This window comes from Carya illinoinensis, chromosome 13 (assembly GCF_018687715.1).
Source record: "Carya illinoinensis cultivar Pawnee chromosome 13, C.illinoinensisPawnee_v1, whole genome shotgun sequence".
In the NCBI taxonomy this organism is placed as follows: Eukaryota; Viridiplantae; Streptophyta; class Magnoliopsida; order Fagales; family Juglandaceae; genus Carya; species Carya illinoinensis.
Genome location: NC_056764.1, coordinates 21,065,342 through 21,081,237, shown reverse-complemented (window position 1 = coordinate 21,081,237; position 15,896 = coordinate 21,065,342). Strand labels below are relative to the sequence as shown.

The 15,896-nt window shown below is 35.3% G+C and overlaps 3 long non-coding RNA genes across 4 annotated transcripts; 2 read left to right on the top strand and 1 right to left on the bottom strand.

Moving 5' to 3' along the window:
• The first annotated feature begins 2,179 nt into the window (after positions 1–2,179).
• Positions 2,180–6,070, top strand: LOC122292841. Its single transcript, XR_006237043.1, has 3 exons — positions 2,180–2,697; positions 2,780–2,876; positions 5,828–6,070. It is a non-coding gene; the product is annotated as an uncharacterized LOC122292841 (long non-coding RNA).
• Positions 6,071–8,247: 2,177 nt separating this feature from the next.
• On the top strand, positions 8,248–11,462 carry LOC122291866. 2 transcript variants are annotated; one of them, XR_006236786.1, is made up of 2 exons: positions 8,248–8,758; positions 8,887–11,462. It is a non-coding gene; the product is annotated as an uncharacterized LOC122291866 (long non-coding RNA). The 2 variants fall into 2 exon arrangements; XR_006236787.1 differs by having other exon boundaries at positions 8,874–11,462.
• A 59-nt stretch (positions 11,463–11,521) lies between these two features.
• Positions 11,522–14,687, bottom strand: LOC122291867. Its single transcript, XR_006236788.1, has 2 exons — positions 13,901–14,687; positions 11,522–11,642 (listed from the first exon to the last, which is right to left on the bottom strand). It is a non-coding gene; the product is annotated as an uncharacterized LOC122291867 (long non-coding RNA).
• Between the last annotated feature and the right edge of the window lie 1,209 nt (positions 14,688–15,896).

Here is a 15,896-nt window from a genome sequence, read left to right as displayed (position 1 = left end):
GATTTCATAAGCTATCAAAACATTATCAGTGATCAATCTTCCCGGTAGAAAAGCACTTTGGTTACAAGAAATAATTAAAGATAACACTCTCTTTAACCTATTCTCTCTATTTATAGAGAATGAAGTGACACTTTTTTAATGTTAGGTTACATAGAAAGTCACCTCTAAGATACAATAAAACCACTAATTGCATACAAAGTTTTTGAGATTTTTCCCTCGGAGTTCCTTTTCAAAATTATGTATTGGAATAAAAATATGAGAGAAGAATGAGTAAAAATTATTGGGATGAATACTATATTTATTGAGAAAGAAGTTACACTTTTTGCTACAGGATTATAAGCAATTCACTTCCGGTATATAACAAAGTCATTAACTACTTACATACAACAATTCTGAAGTTAGTTATACAAAATTTCTCAACAAAATTGTGTTTGACTAAGTAAACTATAAATAAAAAATTGTAGGTTGAATCCTTTATCTATAGAGACTGAAGTGACTTTTAGAAAATTCATAGCTTTTCATTAGCTTATTACATCTTGAATTTAGATATGTCATGTAAGAGGGATTGGCCTGGTGGTGTGTGCCAGATCAGGAGTCTAGTCCAATTCTAATACAAATTGGATCCATTGGATGTAAGACACGTGTCCCACATCCAACAAGTGGACCCGTCCACATTCCATGTGTGCCATAGCATTCCAAACTAGCGTGCATGGATTCTAATCATGTCTCTTGTCATAATCACACCATTTTATTTTGGAGAATTATTTGACCTATACTATAAATTTTAGAGGTGGCAAATCGTGTTAACGAAACATGTCAAGTTATATATATTATACCATATGGGTCAATCCTATCACGACTCGTTAAATTTCAGGGATTAGATTTTCAAACCTTAACATAACCCATTAAAAAAATGGATTGACATGATATGATTCGTTTTGACTCGTTATGAATTAATTAAAATTATATTGACACGACACAATATATTTCAACTCATGTCAAACCATTTATGTAAATGAGTTGAATTGACCCAAATAATCCATTAAGCTGATTAATATAATTTTAAATAGAAGTTAAAATCTTAATATCTCCCAAAAATATAAAACTAACTACATAAGTCTAAAATTATAATTCAAACAATGAAAACACCAAAATTACAATCTAGAGGAAGTGTGGGAGGCAATCATGACTTGTGAGAACTAACTCAATTAAAAATTTTAATTGAGAGAGTGTGGCTTTGAGAGAGAGTTAGGAAATATGAAATAGGATTAAATTATTTTTGTTTTAAGGTTAAAATGGATATAATTGGAACTTTGAATAAAAAATTTGACCTGTTAATGAATCCTGTCTTAATGGGTCAATCTATTTTGATATAAACCGGTTAAAATCAAATACAAACCTACTAAATTCGTGTCGTATTTGTATTAAGTTAGCAATTCTTGTCACATATTACCATCTCTAACTAGAATCCTACAAAAATGATTATGTGCATTGACGTGTCAATCAATTTATTCTTAATTGAATTTTTTGAGTTAGATTTTTTATTAGCCAAGATTGACATTGTTATTGCCAAGTCTACGCGTAACTTGCCTGTAGTAAAAAGTTTGTCTAGACGTAGCAATTCTCTTTATTTTGAGTAAAGAATGCAGACGGGCCATGTGCTTAAGGCTAACACTTGTTTAGAAAGGCATTGGGCCTCAAGTCCATGGCCAGGCCATGCTCCAAGTGCCCAAATGTCGACCCCAATGGATGTGATCTTACCTTATTTTATACAAAAATAGGCACATATGCCTATTATGAAGATTCCATCTCGTCATCTCTAATCCAAGAAAAACTATATTGGAAAGCTTAATTTTGAGTAATCATGTAACACCCGAGCCCAGCCAAGCCTGCTTTATAAAATTTTTGGATTTATATATATATATATAAAAAGGCCATTTGGAATTGTGAATAAAATTTTTGTAAGAGAGTACAGGCACTAGATATTTTTTTGGCTAAGTCTAATTTTTTTCCAGTAAGTTTGATAATTAGGTTTAAAAACTTTTAATGACCAAGTGGATCTTCCCTCGAAAGATTATAGGAGAGTATATTCGTTTTTGGGGTGAGTCCATGCTTTAACCCATACAAGGTCCAGGATGTGGGCCAAAATTTTAGGTCTTAGAGCCCTAGCCTGTGAAAATAATTTCAAACTCACGCTCTACACGTTCGCATCCGTTTACTCCCTGCATGCCCGCCACCCTCTCATATCTAGGGTTTTTGTTTGGTCATCCTTTCCTCTATTTGTACACGTACGGTTAGCCCTCATTCTCCTGTGCCTAGTGTTCACTTTCAACCTTTAGACTAGAGTCGCCGCCACTCATTCTTCTCATCAATGAAGATCAAACCGAGACCTCCACTCCGTTGCAACTAGCAAGGCCTGTGCGGAATGACTGGTGGCACGTTCGTGGTGTTGCTGTGTTAGAAATCCAATCCCCCATGCATCCCAGCCACGGTTAACCCCATCGAGAGCCACCCATCTAACGGAAAACCATCCAGCTGTTGTCCCTGTTTTAGCAACCAAAAACAGAGCAGTCCACTTACACCAGCTCCTTCACACCGGTTGTCTCAGCCACTTTTAGCATCACTGCCAACTGTCAAGCTCACCATCATCGACCTCTGCCCAGCCGTTGGTCCACCGTACGCCACCTCTAGCTCACGGTGAGCTTCGTTCTCTCTCACACCGAGCTCTCTCTTCATCTCTCTCATGCTCATCACTCACTTCCTCTGCTGTGATCGATAGCCGATCTCTCTCTTGGTTTCTCTTCAGGACAGGTTTGTTTCACATCTTTGTGCAACCGTAGCAGCCCAGCTTCCAGCCTCCAGTTTCCTTGTTCTCTGTAAGCAGCCGCACCAGCTTTTATTCTAGCTTTTTGTCTTGTATTGGGTTATGGTGCTTAGGCCTTTAGGTTTGTGAAAGTGTAGATTATAAGTACTTGTTTACCATTATAGCTCACTGTAAAACTCAATGTTTTATTTAAGTTTTGGTGCAAACCGTATGTTTTGAGTGGTTTTGTTTTACGTAAGTATACATCAAGGATGACCCTTTAAACCTTGCAGTATAACCCCTTTCCGTATGGCCTCTTGAAGTATTTGACGTGTTTTTACGTTGGTCCTTTACGTGTGGTACGGAGGTTTAGTTTTCTAAAATTACAATTTTGTCCTGTCCCAAGTTTATTTGATTTTGTCCCTGTTTACTTGGCGTGTTTCATTACATATATTTAAGTGGGTTTGTTTTTTTTTTTTTTGTTTACTTGGTTCTATTACATATATTTTTTAGTGTGTTTCATTAAGTGATTTTGATGTAAAATATTTTTGGGTTGAGTTCGGGCTCTAAATTATTTTTGGATCAGGTAATATATTTTTTTATTTCAATGACTTTTCATTTCTTAAATGGATTGGATTTTTAATTTCTTTTAAATAAACCTTGTGAATAAGTGAGAATTGGACTAAGTGGATAATTGATCGTTTTGAAGAAATGTTGGTATTTTAGGAATTATGAGGATTTTTGGTTTTGAGGATTTTTTTTTTTTGAAGAGCCGGTAGTCACCCACGTAGCAGCCCCATCCCAAATTTATTAAATAGCTCTCACATATGACGGAGGAATACCGTGGTTATAAAACAATCACCAGAGGGTTTACAAAAAAGAGAAATAAAAACCTAAAACCCCCGTGATCAAAGAAAACCAACCAAAGAAAGTGCTTACAACGGAAGACAAAAGGAGAACAAACAATTACATCTTAATATAATGAAGTCCCCACAAATCCGTACGTAATAATCCATGAAGGATACCCCTATCAAGGACAAACCCTGTGAAATACTTACATCGATTAGAAGCCCCCTCTTTGGCAAGATAGTCCACAACTATGTTTGCTTCTTTGAAAATATGACGGATGGAACACTGTAATTCAGCAAACAATCTCTGGATGTCATCCCAAAAATCCCACAAGTAACATAAGCTGCATTTACTAGCCTGAATCCATCTCACAATAACTTTCAAATCGGACTCCACCAAAATATCTCGAATACCCAACTGTTGTGCCAACTTTAAGCCATCAAGTAAGGCTCCCCCCTTAGCAACATTATTGAAAACCTGCCCATAATGATTTGCAAAACCCACCATCACTCGACCATCATGATCTCTAATAACCCCTCCGCCACTTGCTATACTAGGATTTCTGAGCAAACTACCATCAACATTTAGCTTATACTGTCTTCTATTTGGCTTAGTCCAAGCTACAACTTTCATACTTTTCTTGACAACAGGAGCAATTGGGCAATTTAATTCCTGAAAAACCTTGATATCGTGCGACTGGAATCTATCAAATTTCCGATGCGGAGAAAAAATATCAGTTAACATCAACTTAATCCACCTCACCACACCCTTCCAATCAGTTTTCTTTCCTTCCATTCTATCTCACACCGTGCTCTCCACAAAGCCCACGTGATAATGATTGGTAAGATACCACGACAACATCCTACTTGAGAAGATTCTGACGCTCAAAACCACCAAACATTCAAAACCACATTCCATCTTTGGAGTTAAGGTAACCGAATCCCCAAAATACCTGCAAAATACCTCCAAACCATAGCAGCCAAGTCACCACTACAAAAAATATGATCAATAGATTCTTGTTGTGGTAAAACACAGCAATAATATTTTGAAGTTAGAGGAATTCCTAGCTTAACAATGATATCATCCACAGGTAATACTTGTTTTCTAGCACGCCAACAAACAAAAGACATTTTTTTAGGAACCAATTTATGCCAAAGCCATTTTTTCCAAAGGCAAACAGCCCTGTCGCTCTGATTAATGCCAAGCAGATTTGGTAGAGAAAGTACCATTCGGGTTTATGTATTGAAATATGTGTTGGATCATAAATTTATGAGAATTACATGACTATTTTATAGGTGACGATTGATTTTTGTTTAGTACTATTGAGGAAAAATTCTAAAAAGATAAGAAGACCAGGTAAGTAGGGTTCTTATGCTATAATTTTGCATAAAAATAAAATGGGCTGATATTGATTTTTGAAAAATATGCATGTTTTTGTTATGAAAAGAAATTTGAACTACCTTAGTTATTTGTTTTGCATTACTCATGAGATTCTGTTTAAGAATAAAGTATTTTTTGGCCTGACTGGTGTAGACATGAACTATTTTGACATTTTTGTTTCTTAAATGTGCAAAAGAGAGCGAATATGAAATTTTGTGCATAAATTATGTTTGTGATCTAATTTTTATTCTGTTCGAAAGATGTTCTGTACTCTGATATGATATAATGTGATTTCTGAAAACCTCTGGCATAATATTCTATTTCTATTTTTGTTCCATTTTGACCTTACCACGAGTGTAAAATTGTGGCCTCTGTTCGGGTTGGTACCAACTTTTCTAATTCTAGTACACCCACTTTGGAAGCAAAGTAGTTTTCTGCATGGTCTTTCCTATGTGCACACTCAGGGCTCCGAGAATAATAAGGAGAAGATTCATATTATATTTCTGCTCGATTGGCCGCAGGGTTTGCACAACCTTACCACAGGGGTTAAACATGGAATTTTGTTCTGATGTGATGTTTCAGTTACGATGTGCCAAAGGAATTTTGAATAAAAATATTTTCTGAAACTTTTCTCTGATTTCTTTTTATTACACTGTTCTAATTTTGTATTTTGAAAGTGAAACTACTTTGTGCTGCATTTTGAACTCTATAAATACTCATGTTTGCACATTAGTATATGTTCTTTGCTTATTGAGTTGTTGATAACTCGTCCCTTATTTTCACAATATTTTTCAGATGATATTGATGACCCAGCTATGAGTCGGGATTAGAAATTGGAACTTGCCTTGCTATAGATAGAGAGCCGAATACCTAAGGATACCAATATACTTAGAAGAGTTTGATTTGAGTATTTGGAGTTCTTTATGTCATTTAGATCTATTGAGACTTATTTAAAATTTCAGTCTATTATGTTAAGGTTACTAGAAGATTGTGGAGACAAGGATTTATGTTAATTAATCTTTTCATTTTGATGACTTTATTGAGGGTTTTATTTTATTAAGTTGATAAAGAAGAATTTTTGTCCATTTTGAAATTGTTGGGGATTTATCTGTATTGGGAGACCCGATTATTGGTGACAGGTAGAAATTCTTCGACCCTCCTGGGTACAGGGCGTTACAAATCCTACATATCATCCTAATTCTCGTCATCATCTTATTATTTCATGATGTGATATTAAATGATTAATTAGAAATTATTTATTATATTTTATTTGTGAACATATCATCTGATGTCATATCATGAAATAATGAGAAATGAATATATATATATATATATTTTTTTTTTTATAACTATAATGATCTTACAAGAAGTGGTGTGCGACAAACTCATTTCAAGAATGCACGTAAGTCTACAGTGATGTAAGTAGTATTGTTATAAGCCACATATAACCAGAAAACCACTGACTTTAGTATAACAAAATTAATATAGTCGTGTATTTTCTGTTATGCACGGCCAATCTCATGAACTTATCTGATCATGCAGTCCTGACGCTAATTACGTTATCAAAACAAATTTTTGGTAAGTAATTGATTTTGTTCTGTACAAAACAAGGATTTGAAGTAGCGTAAATCCAAGTTAATACCATCTTTGGTTAAATATGAGATATCTAAAAGCCCAAGACTCTTTTAAGATAAAACTTATGTTTTGGGAGATCTCTCCCCATCCTTGCTACAACAAATTAGCATTTTTTTTTTTTTTTTGGCTGCGAGTGATTTTGTCACAATTAGTCAATATTTTTGTGGAAATGACTTTTTTCCACCACTTCAAGTCATAGCTGCCTCCTTGGAAATAAGTGGCAAGATATAGTATTTAAACCCACAAACAACATGCCGGAAATACTTTTATTTTCGGTATTTTTGTTGTAGCAAAAAATGTGAATTTTCGAGTTGGAAAAAACAGCAACTTTTTTGTGTCGGAAAAAGTAAGTATAAAGTTGAGTGTTTTGATCGGAGATGCATTTTGCAATGATTTTAATTGCCGCAAATAAATATTTGCTACCAAAATTTAATTATAAATGCAAATGGTTATATGCCGCGATGAAAATCGAATATGTATTTGCCACCACAAGACGATTTCTGGTGCTTTCGGATCATCGAAAATAGTCTTTTACGAAAAAAAAATACTAGTAAAACAATATCATAGTCTTATACCTAAAATACATTAAAAAAAAAATGTGAACAATATAATATATTACAAATACACTAAGATCATAGACTAAAAAAGAATAAAAAATAGTACAATAAATGGAATAGACCCAGTAAATCTCAGCCAACCTATCCATGGTATACGTACCTTTTAACTAGCAATTCGAAATTCAAAGTGAGAAGATATTGGAATACAAACAACAATTTCTAGGTAACTTGAAAGGAAAGGATAAAAAAATATAAGCACAACTACTAAATCATAGAAAGATGCACTGGATGAGTAAACGAGCGAAAAGAAAAAACAATATTAATACACCAAACCGACGTGTAGGCATCCCCTCCAACCACATCCAACACCAAGCTAGGGAAATGATTTTTTAGACCACTTTACACTTTGTATTGATTTAATATAATTAATGCACTTCGAATATAATATATGTTTTCCTCTCAGCTTTTTAGTTTATATAAATTATATAATTGATGTTAGATTATTTATGATAATGGTATGTTGACTACTTAGTGTTACTACTGCTTCTTTTGGATTCTTTTGCTTTCAGCTCTACTCAAGTGCACAAGCAGCATATGGTGCTTTGATGAGAAGTCTATGTACATGCATCTCATTAAGGAATGCATAACGAAAAAGTCTCAGTATCCAGGATTTAGTTTAAAATATTCATTGCTTCATCTTCAACACTCTTGGTTTCTTATTTGTACATTGGCATTTCTATCAACATTTTCTTTTTCTACTCATGTCTATCTTATGAAGTTTACAGTGTGGCTATTATTTCAGAGTTTGGCATATCAATGCTCTTCAAGTTAAGAACCCAATATGAGTGATCACCTTCCTGAAATTTATATATCAAGTCCAATGGCAGTCCTCAGGCATGAAGTTGGTTTCATTGATTAAACTCATTACCCCGTGTTTCATCAGGTTTCCAATCTTTGGTTCTAACAATCAGATTATATATCAAACTTTCTTCATTTTGTTTGATTAACTTGTCTAGTGGATATATAGATGGAAGGTGTTGAGGGCTTGGGACGTCATCTATTTGGTGAACTATAGACATTGATTATATTTCTGGTCAAATGCTTAGATGGTTTCCTGTACGGTATAATATAAAGAAAAACGCTATGGACAACTGCCTCGCGTCCCTGCCACGGCCTCGCGTCCACGTGGAAAAAAAAGACGTCGTTTCTTTACCACTTAATTCCCTCCCCCCTTTCCTTCATTTCCCCCTTCCCCCATTCGAAACCTTCGTCTTCGATTCACAAATTCCATCTTCCTCTCCGAAATCGACCCCCCCACCTTCCTCTCCGAAATCAAACCACGAATCTGACGACGCAGTCCTCCCATTTCTTGCTTTCTGTTGCATGCATGGTTGACATATATTTCAGGTGCGTGCGTATTTGGTATTAATAGTCGGTCATCAACTCAGAAAAAAGTACATCTTATTCTCACCTCATGTATAATCTCCGATTACCTAGGCTTCTTGGACCCTTCAGTCAAACCCGACCAAACCAGGTTTCATTCAATTTCTCCCTACTTTCTGTTAATTATGTAACACAAAATTTGCTGTTTTTATTTTTAATGTGATTGGAAAGAGTAGAAATTATTCTGAGTTTATGTTCATACGTAGAGTTTGAATATAGGAGCAGACTGATAATGAAACTGGACGATGATTTGGGGCGGGACCGGGGGGATGATTTCCAAACCGATGATGACGAAAATGAGGCTGAATTGGTTTATGGGGATGAAGAAAAAGGCTATGGACAACCGAAATAGTCAGATAATCTCTGGCTTTAGATCTCCCTCTCTGGCTTCTTTCTCACAAAATGCTCAGATGTTCTTCAAATCGTGCTTTCCATTCGCTTTCTCTATTGTTTATTTTTAATATAATAATATCGGCTAACGGAGCCGAGGCCGCAATAGGGTTCTAGGGACGGTTGTCCCTAGCAGAACTGTAATATAAATTGCCCCCATGGTTTGCTGTATATTGTTAAATGGAGTTTTTCTCAAAAAAAAAAAAAAGTATATTGTTAAATGGAAGAGTTCCATATTTACACTGATTTCGGTCTTGAATGCTTGCTAGTAACTCCCGCATTTGTATTGTTTTCAATCTGTGAATATTTGCTGGATATATAAACATTTGCACCATTTTCAGCTTGTTAATGCTTGCTAGAGTTTTTCACATTTACATTGTTTTAAGTCTATGAAAGCTTGTTGGAATCTCCCATCTATGCTTTGTTTTTCAGTCTATAAATGCTTCCTGAAAATTGTATGTTTTCTCCATGTTTTTGTTGGAACTTTTTTGTTTTTTCTCTATTCTTGCTGAACAGATTTTCAGTATGTAAATGCCTGCTGGAACTTGTTATGTTCTCTCTAATGTAAGAAATACTACTACCATTCTTAGTATTGTTATTTGTTATATAAAGATCACACTTACCATAACCTTACCCTTTGAACCTCAAACCTATAAAGAAGCAGTGAGGGACTAGAAATGGATTGATGCTATGCAAGCTGAATACAATGCTCTACTAGCTAATCAAACTTGGACTTTATGTCCTCGACCTTCTCATAAACAAGTTGTGAGAAATAAGTGGGTGTTTAACATTAAACAAAAATCAGATTGGAGTATTGATCGATACAAGGCTAGATTAGTGGCAAAAGGCTTTGATCAAATTGATGGGGTTGACTTTACTGAGACCTTTAGCCCTGTTATAAAACTAGCTACAATCAGACTAGTGTTGGCTCTAGTTGTGCACCATGTCTGGTTTATTCGTCAACTTGACATCTCTAATGCATTTCTCCATAGTTATCTTGAAGAAGAAGTTTATATGGAGCAGCTTCAAGGGTTTGAAGATCCTCATCTTTCTGACCATGTATGTTGAACAAGTCCATCTATGGACTTAAACAAACTCCTCGAGCTTGGCTCTTGAGACTGTCACAAGCACTACTAGCTCCCTATTTACTTTTCATCACAACAACATCGCAGTCTTTGTGCTTATTTATGTTGATGACATAATTGTTACAAGCAATTCTTCCTCCTCTATCGATGCTTTGATTACTAATCTTGGTTGTGACTTTGCTGTTAAAGATCTTGGTCCACTCTCTTATTTTTTGGGAATTCAAGTCACACAGACCTCTGATGGCTTACATCTCAATCAAGGAAAATATTTAACTGATTTAGCGCATCGCATCAAAATGGCTGGTGCTAAACTAGCTCCTACACCTTGCAACTCAGCTGCAATACTCTCCACATTTTCAGGTGATCCATTATCTGATCCTACTGAATATTGTAGCTTAGTGGGAGCTCTCCAATATTCGACTCTCACAAGGCCAGATCTATCCTTTAGTGTGAATCAATTATGTCAATTCCTCCACTGTCCCACTACATATCATCTTGTTGCTGCCAAATGAGTATTGACGTATCTTGAGGGGACATTACAGTTTGGTCTCCAGTTCAGCAAAGGCACACTTCAACTTAATGGTTTTTGTGACTCTGATTGGGCGGACTGTCTTGATGACAAGAAATCCACCTCTGGCTACTGCATATATCTTGGACCCTATCTCATATCTTGGTCTGCTAAGAAGCAACCAGTTGTAGCAAGATCAAGTATAAAAGCCGAATACAAATCTATGGCTTTTACAGTGGCTAAATTATACTAGATTAGAATGCTATTTCAGGAATGTCATATTCCACTCATAGATGTTCCCTGCCTCTGAGTGGATAACGTTGGTGCTTTGGCTCTTTCTTCTAATCCAATTTTCCATGCTCGCACTAAGCACATCGAGGTGGACTATCACTTTATTTGGGAAAAGGTTTTCAACAAGGATATTCAAGCTAAAAATATCTCTACTACTGCTCAACCTTCTGATATATTCACTAAGGGCCTAACTTCATCACACTTCCTATTTCTTCGTGACAAGCTAATGGTTCGTGACCTTCCCATCACCTTGAAGGGGGATGTTAAAGATATATGTCCCGAGAAGTTTGCTAACAAATTGTCTAATGAGGATAAGCTTAAGAAATATTAAATTGCTGCTGTTACATAGCTTATCCTCCCTTATCTTCTATTGTTCATTCATATAGTTAGTTACATGTAGCTAACTACATTTTGTAATTCTATGCTCATCTGTAAGTTGTAATTTAAACTTCGTAATCCTCTCTATATATACAATCAATACGAGATGCCTGGTATCAATTGAACCAGCTTTATTGTACGAACTTTGACTAATTCAACAATAGCTCGATTCCTTTTACCAAGCTTAAAAGACAAATCTTAATTCCTCAAATGGCTTTCTCATTATGTTTCAAATTTACAACTTCGGCATCCATAAATTACAATGTTGATAGCGACCCAAGAGAACATGATCATATATTCACTAGCAATATGATAGCACCAACCTGAATTCAAAAATACACGATAACAATATATTACAGAACATCAAAGCCAAAATAAAATCAATGTGCGCTAACTAGTTTTCCACAAATGTATGTTTAAAATAATCGGCATGCATTGGTCATGACAGTAGTACTGGCAGAGGAGAGAGAGAGAGAGAGAGAGAGAGAGAGAGGAGGGGCACAAAACCAAGAAAAAGCAAAAGAGAGAGAGGAAAGTTGAAAAGGGAGAGGATGCCTTACCAGTGTGGTGGAGCATAGAGGCGGCGAACAAGAGGGAGAGCAAAGAAACAAAGAGATGGGCTGGTGAATCGAGAAAGTGAGAGATGCATATGAAGAGAGAGAAAAGAGAGACAAATGAGAGGGATAGATGGAGACTTACCAGCATGACGAAACTACTACTGGCAACGACTAGGGACTGCGGCATAGCAGAGAGAGAGAGAGAGAGAGAGAGAGAGAGAGAGAGAGAGAGACATCACAAGGTGGGGGTTCAGAGGCATCAGGGGGAAGAAACAGGAATATTTTTTTTATACTGCTTTGAATTTTTTCCCTTTTTTCATTTTCAATGAACTTTTGTGACGGTCTAATATAGCTGCAAATAATTAAATAGTTATTAGTAAAATGTGAATTTGGGAGCATGAAAAGAGTGATATTTTTAGCGAAGTGCATGCAGGTTTTTAAGGACATCACTTCACCAATTACAGGGGAGACTTCTACTGGGCCTCAAATAAGAAGTTTTGGAAGGTTTTATGGAAACTAAAAATTTCCCATAAAGTTAAGTTTTTTGCATGGAGGGCTTGCAGGGAGGTTTTTCCCACAAAGTCCAACCTGCTTAGAAAAAGGGTCATGGTGGATAGTTCTTGTTGATTCTGTGATCAGCCTATAGAAGATTTAGCTCATGCTCTATTTTTTGTCCTCAGATCTGGGTGTGCAAATTTGCTGCTCTACAGAATGTGGAAACTTTCAAATCTTTTATGCTTACTGCCATGGATATTAATTCAATAGAGTTTGCTGACAAGTTAACAAATTTCATTCTTATGGCTTAGGGGTGCTGTTATCGAAGGAATAAGATGATTCATGAAAGTATTTCTTTGCCTCCTCAATAAGTTTTGAGCTATGCTCTTTCCTTGAATGGTATGTTACCTATAGGTCCTCAACAGTAATTATCTGCTAAGCCTCTGCACTATCAATAGAGTCCTCCACCAATGGATTGGTTCGGTACTGTTTGGCCACACAAAATTTTCATTTCAAACATAAAATTCTCATCTCATTATTACAATTTTCTTTAATTCCTATACAAAATATAATAAAAAATTTAACTTTTTTCCTACTTTTTTAAATCTCAAAATAATAATAATATTAAAATATAATATTTTAATATTTAATCTTAAAATTCAAAATTCTCATCTGAGAATTCTCAGTGACCAAACAAAACCAGCTCAATGTAGATGGGACACTCTTCTTTGACCATAATAAAACTAGCATTGGAGCTATACTTCGTAATGCTGATGGTGGAGTAATCATGGCTCTTAGCAAAGTCAAAGAGGAATTCTTAGAACCATAAAATGTGGAGGCTGTGGCAGTTTTGAGGGGGCTGCAATTCTATCTTCAGATAGGTATTCATAACTTACTTATTGAGAGTAATTGCTTTCAATTAGTGGAGGAGATTAACAGTGTTGTTGAGCCTTCTACTACTATAAGAACTATGATTGCTGAGATTAGAAGGCTTATGCAATTTCAGCTTTGTCACATCCAGCATGGTTTCCGTATGGTTAATGCAACAACTCACCATTCAAGGCATGCATGGTCTATTTCTAAGATGCAAGTATGGTGGAATGTAGTCCCTCATTTTATTGACAATGTTTTTTACATTGATGCACTTTCATGTAAGAACTCTTAAGGCCTTTTGTGCCTAATTGCAATGAAGTTATGTTTCCTATAAATATATATATATATATATATATCATCCAACATGTTTAGCGGCAATTTAGGACTGGTTTGGGTGGTTGAGAATACTTCACTACTTTTAATTATTTTATCATTATTTTTCACTTTCTACTATTTTATGCTACTATTCATTACTATTCAATATTTTTTCGCTACTATTTACATAATATCTAAGATTACCTCACTACTCAAACACAACCTTAATGTCAACACGAAAAATAGCTTTTTAGTGATATTATTTGAGGTGATCTCATTTTTGCCGTTAAAAGGAAGAATTGACTTGTTATCTGATGGAGCATGGGCTTTGGGTACAATACCTGCTACCCTTTGAGCTTGTCTAAATTGTCCTGGAGTGCTCCCAGCTTTGCACCAAGCTTGTCCCTGCCCGGTGCTTGTCTTCTTTCGTTACCCTATGTTGTCCCACAGTTGCCAGGCTCTTTACAACATGCTACTCTCCTTGCTGCCACTTCATATGCACATTGCCGCTCGGCTACCTCCTTGTCGCCAACATTTTGCCCACGTGAGGGGATTCATTCCCTCATTTTGGCATAGTCCTCACACTTGCAGCACCCGAATCCTAATTTCTAGACATGTAGTTTTAAAAAAATCCAAACAAAAGTGATATGCAATAAGTTTTGCTAATGTGAAAAAAAAATGTTGGAACATTCTTGTTACAAAACTAGGTCCAAATGAGATGTAAATACATCAGATAGAGCCTAAATTGAAGTTGAACAAATATTGCAAATACGGCAAATTAAAATCTAACCAAAGTAAAATAACCTTAACTTTTTATTCCTAGATCTAAATGATATGCTCGGTAGGGGTGTTCAACCGGGTACTGGACTGGGTATCTGGGTATACCCGGCCCAGAACCCGGGTTTCAAATCTGGGTCAGAACCCGGCTCGGGTATACCTGGTTATAACCCTGGGCCGAAACTCGGCTTAATTCGAGTTTTAGTAAGCCAGAAATCTGGGTACCTAGTTGTACCCCTTCTTTAAAAAACAAAAAAACAAAAATTATAAAAATCTGTTTTAGAAGTAGATTTTTTTAAATAAAAACCTATATTTATATGAAAATGTTGAAAATCATAATTCTCTTATATTTATTTGAAAAGTTAAAAAAAAGTGTTGAAAATCATACTTTTTTTTTTAATTTTTTATAAAAGACTATATTATATAAAAGGTTTTTCTAATTCATTAAAAAGCATAATACTAACATTTCCAAAATATTAAAAATATATAAAAATGAAAAACTAAAATGCATGCAATCCATTAGATATTACATTATTTTGTTATTTACATATTACATTACAATACAAAATACAAAACTACAAGATTTGAATTACAAAATAATTCCAACAAGTAACAACTTCAAGTAGCAAGTAGCAAGTTTGAGTGATCTGTCTTTTGGCCTTAACTGATTTGAATAGTATTCCTCCCCCATGAGTTGGTCTTATAGTTGAAACAATGGACAAGAAAAATGATAACTTGAATAATGGAGAAGAAACAAAAAAAATGGACAATCCTAGCAACGCTATTTGTTTCAAGGATCACCTCATTAGTGAAACCATGAGTAGATATATCAAGGCTTTCCAATAAGAAATTTGCAAGTGCAAGCACAATTGTCCTAAAATACTTTTACTTGAGGTTCAACCTAGAAACGACGAATAGAAAAAACATTGCAAATGATACATGTAAAAAAGGGGTTCTATATTAATATGGAACTTTTACCAACAAAGCAAACTGCAATGCCTTAGAAACCCAGAAAAGGGGAAGGGGGGGTTGTAAAAGTACATGTTTTAAGAAAGAAGTCAAACCCAATTGAGAAGTATATAAGATGCAATTAGAGAAAGGTGTCTCAACAAAATATCTACAACAGAATATGAGATTCTAAATCCCCAAACATATATTATATGATGCAGAGGAAACTTGGGCAGGATTTCAAACGATATCAATTTATGCAAAACTGAGGGTAAAATGAACTTCATTTCAAGAATTCTCACTTGGAGGAGCAAAAATTCGTAGGTTCGATTGACTATACCTTTGACCATTAGGTTATGCAAAGTATCTTGTAGACTGATATCATAAACAACACCCTTTACTTCATCACAACAATAACCAATCAATTTTGCCAAGCTGGGATGATATCATAAACAACACCCTTTACTTCATGACACTTGTTCAGTACTACTGCTTGAGGGCTGGCCTCCTTTCATTCTTCAATCAGCTTGTCCAAGCATCACAGAGACATGTAAAATCAAACAAAAACCCATATACTCAAGAAACTATACATGATGACATATAGATGCAAAA